Here is a 6,965-nt window from a genome sequence, read left to right as displayed (position 1 = left end):
AAGGTAGGCCTATTCAACGTTAACTATTTAAGGAATTAGCTATTGTCTTTGTCGTGCTATGACTAGACCCACTCTAGGGCTAGAGGGGTTGTCTATGTCTGCAGAGGGAACTTACCTGCATCACAGGCTCCCAAACTCGAGATAGACTGGTGCTTTGTCTTTCACTTGCTTGACTGCCTTCTAGTCCTCATGATTTGGCTATTTGCACTCCAAGTTTATGGAGGAATATTTGAATGGAGGGGTAGTAAATGAGGAGGATTAACCTCCTATAATCCCTCTCCCTTATCCCATTCAATTTTTGACCTTGGTATTTGCCAAAATTCCTTGCTTTTATCCTCTAATACTGCATTAAATGCACATTAGACCACAAAGCAAAATATCCAACTCTAACTCATCTCATAAACAAAATATAATCAAAAGTATGCAATAAGTTATGAGAATAGTTGGTTTGACTAAGCTAGGAGGTGAATTAAGGCCCATATAATTACCCAATGATGAGGCTCATCATCATCCCCCTACTGAAAGTGTTACTCATCCTCTAAGCAACTTAGTCAATATACATATCCTTCATGGCTTTGGTAGCCTCTCTGACATCCCATGCATCTGTTGTGGTCTCCTCTTCTTGTTCATAGAAGCCTTCTTTCTTTTCTACCTCTTCCCACTGCCTCTTTTCTTCTTCTTCTTTTCTCCCTTATAGAATTCCTATGTGTAGTGGTGGACTAAATTTTAGGCCTATCCAATTTACCTTCAACCTTTGCATAGATTGCTTATACATAGGTGTCATGTTGAGTGCCTCTCTCAACCTTTGAGGGGAGTGATATTCTCTTATCTTTAAGCTGTGTGGCAGTGTGTTCCATCTCCTTAGGAAAGCATGTATACTATCATCTCCTAGTAGCCTAAACATGTCCTCAAAATGTGAAATTTATTGCTCTTGGGCAACAAGATATCTAGGTGCTAGCTGATGATCATTTGCAATCAAATTATGGTTACTAATGAGGGCCATGGGATTTGATTGTTCAACTCTAATCAAAAGACGTTCAGTTTTCTCTCTGGCCAATATCCTTTTCATCTCTGCAACTCTTGACTCCTCATGGTTCATCCATAATGCCGAATCCATTAATTGTAGATCTCCTAGCTTGGCATAGGGTCCCAAACATTCATGTCTATGAGGGCCATGTTGGGAAAATAAAACTCAACCATTTTGGCCCTATCCTCTAGTGTACTTTGATCACGAAGATCAATAAAATGCCTGTAGTCCTAAAATGGCATGGCTCCCCTCTGTGATAGTGTCTTAATCTGAAACTGCAACCATTGTTCTTTGAGGTAGAAAGCATAGGATTTAGATGGAATCCTACACTGTATTGCCTCCAAGGAGAGGTTGGCCATACATGCTAGTTGGTTCTCTCTTTCATGCAGTTGTCCCCTTAGCCATGCATTTTTTTGTCTCAAGTTTATTTCTCATTATAGCTTCTCTGTCCCTTAAGCCACTTAGCTCTCTTCCCATTTCTTTAAGTTTCTCCTCCATGTGCCCAATGTCTTCCACCCCCTTTGATTTGGTGATCTGCATCCATCGGTGAGTTCTGGCCCTCTCCTTCTCAAGCTCGAAGAATAGTGGGATGGAAAATTTTTGAGGTATGACCCTGCCTCCTTCAATAAACCGGTAATATGAGTCTAGGTTAGGTTGGGGGATGGGTTCCTTTGCTTCTGTGTTCTCCTCTTTAGCTTCTTTCTACTCCCCTACCTTTCTTTCCAATTTCTGTGCCTCCTGTAGATTCAACAGAGTATTTAGTAGGACTGTTTTTGTTTCCTGTAGATTTTCTTGTGGATCATGTAGGATTGCCTTACCCTTGGAGGAAGTTGATCTAGTAGTAGGCCTCCTTACATAGGTGATAGGGGACTTAGGGGAAGACATTTTATCTTTTTGTGTATAGGAATTGTTATCACAAAACCAGTACTAGGGACTGCAACCAAGCAAGGTCTCATGTAACTGTTTCAGACCATACTTTAGATTAGGAATTAGCCTTCCTAATCAGAGAGGGCTCAATCACGACTCTTGACAAAATCCTTCAAACACTAGAGGACTAACTCTTCACACATTTATAAAAATATAGCTGGTTGGACATACATCAAATTAGTCTTCATTGGGCTATGGAGTCTCTCACAGTTAATAAACCAAATCACAGTCATCTCATAGAAGCCAAGGCTCTTTGCATCATCAAAGGTTCAAACATAATTTACCTAAATCAAAGCCTGCTGAACATACAGGAAGTCAGAGCATTAAAAAATGAATTCTGAGTGATGTTCAAACATGCTTCACCAAAACCCACAGCCTGTCAAGCACACAGGAAGTCAGAGCATATAATATGAATTCTGAGGGATTGTGCCATAACAAGGCTGTAAAAAGAACATTAAGAAACTAAACCACCATCACATTTGAACAAAAAGATGCATTGAGAATCTTGGGAAGAAAAAACCCTGTTTGCCATTACTGTAACAGTCTTTTCATAAGCTCTAAAAAACTCTGTTTTTGTATATACAGTCCAACCCTTTTTACATCCTAACTTGGCCCATATATAGGCAAGCAAACTCCAACACCTCGAGCTTCCTCCTCCAGCATGAGGGGAGCCTCGAAGGTGGCAATTAACTCTTCCTACATGCTCTTAACTACTGCATTAATTACAAACATGCTGAACTAAAATTACACACAATCCTAATCCAACTAAAATACTAATTTCATTCTCCTCGCAGACTTGATGCTTTCTTGGATGCTGGACAGCTGTATGATTTTCATTATGGCTAAGATATGTTAAGGGAACAATCACCGAGCAAGCTGGTCTCGGATGCTAGCTGTAAGACAGCTTATTAATTGATAAAATTAATCACCCTACATCCACGGTCCCCTGTCTTCCATTCCTCTTCATCATTTAAAGACCACACTCCGAGTTCTTTGAACCTTCAATTAATCAACGCATAATCACCATATGTTATATGATCTGGATACTTCAAGGACCAACAGGTGTATCAACCAAAGATTCTGGTAACCCCACCAATACGTTAGTAGCTCGGTCATAAATTGCCTTTGAGAAAACTTTATGAAAATAAACAAAATATTTTATCTTCTCTTCAAGAGCTACACCTGTCACTGTTTGAGTGGTTGTGAAACACATGTATGATCTCACTGCCTGAGTTTGAAACCTTCTTTCACCATTAACTGACCTCATCATCAAAATTCATTGTTTTTCCACAAAACAGCATTCTACAGCAGTTTCGTAGCGCGCTACGAAACTGCTGTAGATGTCAAAACAGAACCTATGTATCTTTGAAGCGTTTTCTACTTAGATCCATGATCTCTTCAGACATTTGTACAGCTATTAGGAACCTAAATAGTTTGAAGAAGATGAAGCTTGCTTCTGCCATTACATATCACAGCCAACTTGACTAGCATCAAACCAATAAAAAGCTTCATAAATCCCAACTGGAACATAAAGTCGGTGTAGTATTCCTTGCTGTCTTCAAATCTTCAAATGAGGTGATCCTTTGGAATGTGAGCCACTCACTGCCATCTTTAAAAGGTGATATGTCCTACAACATCTGATATAAAGTGCAACCCAGTGCCCATAGATCGTTTCCAGTTTGTTTGAGTTTTCCATCCTCATACCATTTAGCGCAGCTAAGGCCTTCGACTTACTGTATACAAAATAGCCCTTTCCAACTCTAAAAATCATCTTCACCTGAAACTGTAATATGAATTTAAATAAAAAGACTCATAACTGGCGCAGAAAGGAAAACATTTAAAGAGTATATTTCGGTCACCATTATTTAGCAAAGTGCTCCAGCTTCTCTGATATAAATTGCACAGCCTCTGACCATTCGTGCAACACCATGGCATTCAACTGCTGGATGTTTGAATTCTCCCAGCAACAAGGTATTGTAAGCAACAGAGGAAATATAGTTCTTCATGGGCAAACTTATATTCCGTTTCTTGAGACTCTGTTTTTTTTAAGGCCATGAAAAACTTGGTTAATTTAATTCTCAAATTTCAGAGCTGTGATATGAGCCGGTGAATTAAGTAAAGCCGAGGATCCATTTGTTTCTTCTGAAAGCCACCTAGATCTTCTCTGTAATATATTATGAACAAATGAACTCCCTTTCTGAGAAAACACATCAGATAAGGTATTTACTGCTTGGAAGATATCATGAGGTTAGGCACGAGTTGCAAACGAACCGCCAGATGGAGATTCACTGGTTTTGTTATCTGCTACTTGAATTCTCCGTCATCCAATTGTCTCGATTCTGTAGGCCCTTTCTTATGCGCCCCTTAACATCATTCACGGTCATGAGGATTCGATTTAGCATGATACCGAGGACGTGGATGTATATAGATCAGCCAAAAAGGCTAAACCTAACCCCTTCCGCGCCATCTGTATTATGACTCACGTCGGTGCCAAACCAATGACCTAAAACTTCGTTCTTGTTTAAAAGTGCATGATGTCCACATTAAATTACACTTAACTTTTATCCTCAGATTGCTCAGATAGTTTACGAGGACAGAACGGAAGTCTTGAACGAAAAGAACCCTGTTCGGATGGCGCAGGTGTATATGAATCAACGAACCATTTGAGAATTAATGCATTTACATTACCCCTTTGGAGATTCACTCAATTGAAGGAAAAAAACAATTAATGACCAGATCAAGTATTCAAGGATGTCACTCAATTAGCAACAACCAAATCATTGATACTATTGCGTTCATACTATTCCAGTGATCTCATGCTTCAGACATTGCACTTGGACTCTTTCAGAACTACATTTTTCATATCTGCCTTCGCCTCCGCCATATGGATATTGTCGGTCAAAAAGATAAAAGTAATGCAGCGGCCTTAGCTCTTGAAAATCCCATTGTCCTTCTACAGTTTTCGCTCTGTTTGCCTTTGATAACGCGAGTTCAATCCTCCATAATAGTGTAAGAGGTTCGAAAACATATGATAAGCCAGAAGATTGGCCACTAAACCATAGACACTGTGATCATCTCCATAAACTGGTTTTTTCCACAAAAGGCTTGATAATTCGCTATGCATGGTTTTGAACAAAATCCCTTACTCCACAAAGTAGTTCAACTCTTAATAGGGGTAATCTCTGTTCACAAGTGCATACCTTGGAATATGAATGCGAAATTTCTGAAGGCGCTCTGATCAACTTCTTTTGGGTGCTCCCATATATCCTTTTCTGTGCAGCAGTGATAAATTTTTGATAAGATTTTCCTTTGTTAGCGCAATGTTCTTAGCAACAGAACAGGTGCTCAAATGCCGAAGGTCCCCTGCCGCCAACATGCAGTGCAAAGGCTAAAATGACAGCTATAGGCATGCCAACCACATAGTATGCCCCAAGGTTTGCATAGGCACCCAACGTTTGCCATCCACATCCTCTAGCAATACCTGATAGAACACCTTGGATGGCATCCATAAATGTTGAGGGTACAAGCAGTGGCATCATGATTGAAATGCATTCATCTACCTCTACTTCATTGCTATAAACATAGCCCCATACATTTCTGATAGAGAATAAAATATATCTTATCATAAGAGCCTCATTGACTGCCATACAAACCCCGACACACACTGATAACTGTGCAGTGCGTGAGCGTCCAGCTCCTAGTTCATTGGAAACTCGTGAACTTACAGCAGCACCCACGCCAAAGGGGATCATATATGCAACTGCATGAGTGCTAAGACAGATGGAGAGAACTGATATCTCAAGTTCATGCTTAGGCAACAAACCGGAGAAGAGAACAAGCATTTCAAAAGACCGGTATTCCAAGCAACGCATTACTGCAGATAGAATAGTAAGCTTAAGAAAGTTTGTAATGCCATATAAAGCTTCCCTTGAGAAAGATGTCCATGTCTTCTTGCATGCAGGGGAAGATTTAACATAAATTGATAGAAGTGCCACATTTAGCCAATTGGAAATGCTATTTGCAAGCGCAGCCCCTTTATTACCTAATCCAACTTTGAACACCAATACCCAACAAACGGGAACATGAACTTTATCATAAATATTTTTCAAATCTTTCAATCCATTGTGGCGCCCTGCTTTGTGAAAGAAATTACAGATTGTGAAAAGACCATCCCCAAATATCAAACACTCCATTACTTATAACATTTAATAGATTCTTTGTCTTGAGGATTCAACACAACATCTCCTGCAAGTCTTCCACATTAGTATGTACATCTTTCACAATCACCCATGAGCCAGAATTCAGAGATAACTCCCTTAATGTATTTGATGGCAATCCTACAATAGCTGCATCATCATAAGGTGTCTCCTTGAACATACTGTCATTGCTCTCATCAACATTCCTGGAGGGAAGCAAAACTCTATACAATAAACATGCTAGGATTTGGACCTTCGCTGAAAACTCGAACCAATTCCCAATTTCGTAGCACGCTACGAAACCACGCAAACAGGTAGCGCTGCGAAACTGCTAAAAATAATTCTGGCGCTGCGAAAACACCCGGTCTTTAAGCTAGACTAAAAAAATTTGACAATAGCATTTTCAGTGATAACAGTGGCTCCACTAGGGATAGTGTGCCCTTGTGGTGCGCTAAGAACACGCAGCTCCAGTGCCTTACCCATTTGTAACAAACAGAAATTCGCTTGACAAGCCTGACTGTAGGAGAAAGAAACTAATGCTACTGAAAAATAAATGCTCAGCCAACCTTGAGCTTATTTGCAATTTACCTACCTACCTACCCTAACCATTTAAACTTTCCTCAGCTCAATCAATATAAAACTTCCAATGTAGCCAGTCATTTGCTTTATCTGACATTTGACTTCTTTTCCTGTCCCGAAGTTCAGCGCCAATGTGATAGTGAGATGACAGTTGCCACTGAAAATGTCTTTGACTGCATCGGATTTCAGAGCCAATGTGATAATGTAATGACCGCTGCCACTGAAACTGTCTCTGA

At 40.0% G+C, this 6,965-nt stretch overlaps 1 pseudogene; it reads right to left on the bottom strand.

Moving 5' to 3' along the window:
- Positions 1-5,280: 5,280 nt before the first annotated feature.
- Positions 5,281-6,147, bottom strand: LOC149147843 (protein DETOXIFICATION 16 pseudogene; annotated as a pseudogene).
- Positions 6,148-6,965: the final 818 nt, after the last annotated feature.

Source organism: Pinus tabuliformis, chromosome 9 (genome assembly GCF_031772625.1).
Source record: "Pinus tabuliformis cultivar Carrire ecotype Pingquan chromosome 9, CPIR1, whole genome shotgun sequence".
Lineage (NCBI taxonomy): Eukaryota > Viridiplantae > Streptophyta > Pinopsida > Pinales > Pinaceae > Pinus > Pinus tabuliformis.
Note: the sequence above shows the minus strand (reverse complement) of the source record. Positions and strands in the feature narration are given on the sequence as shown.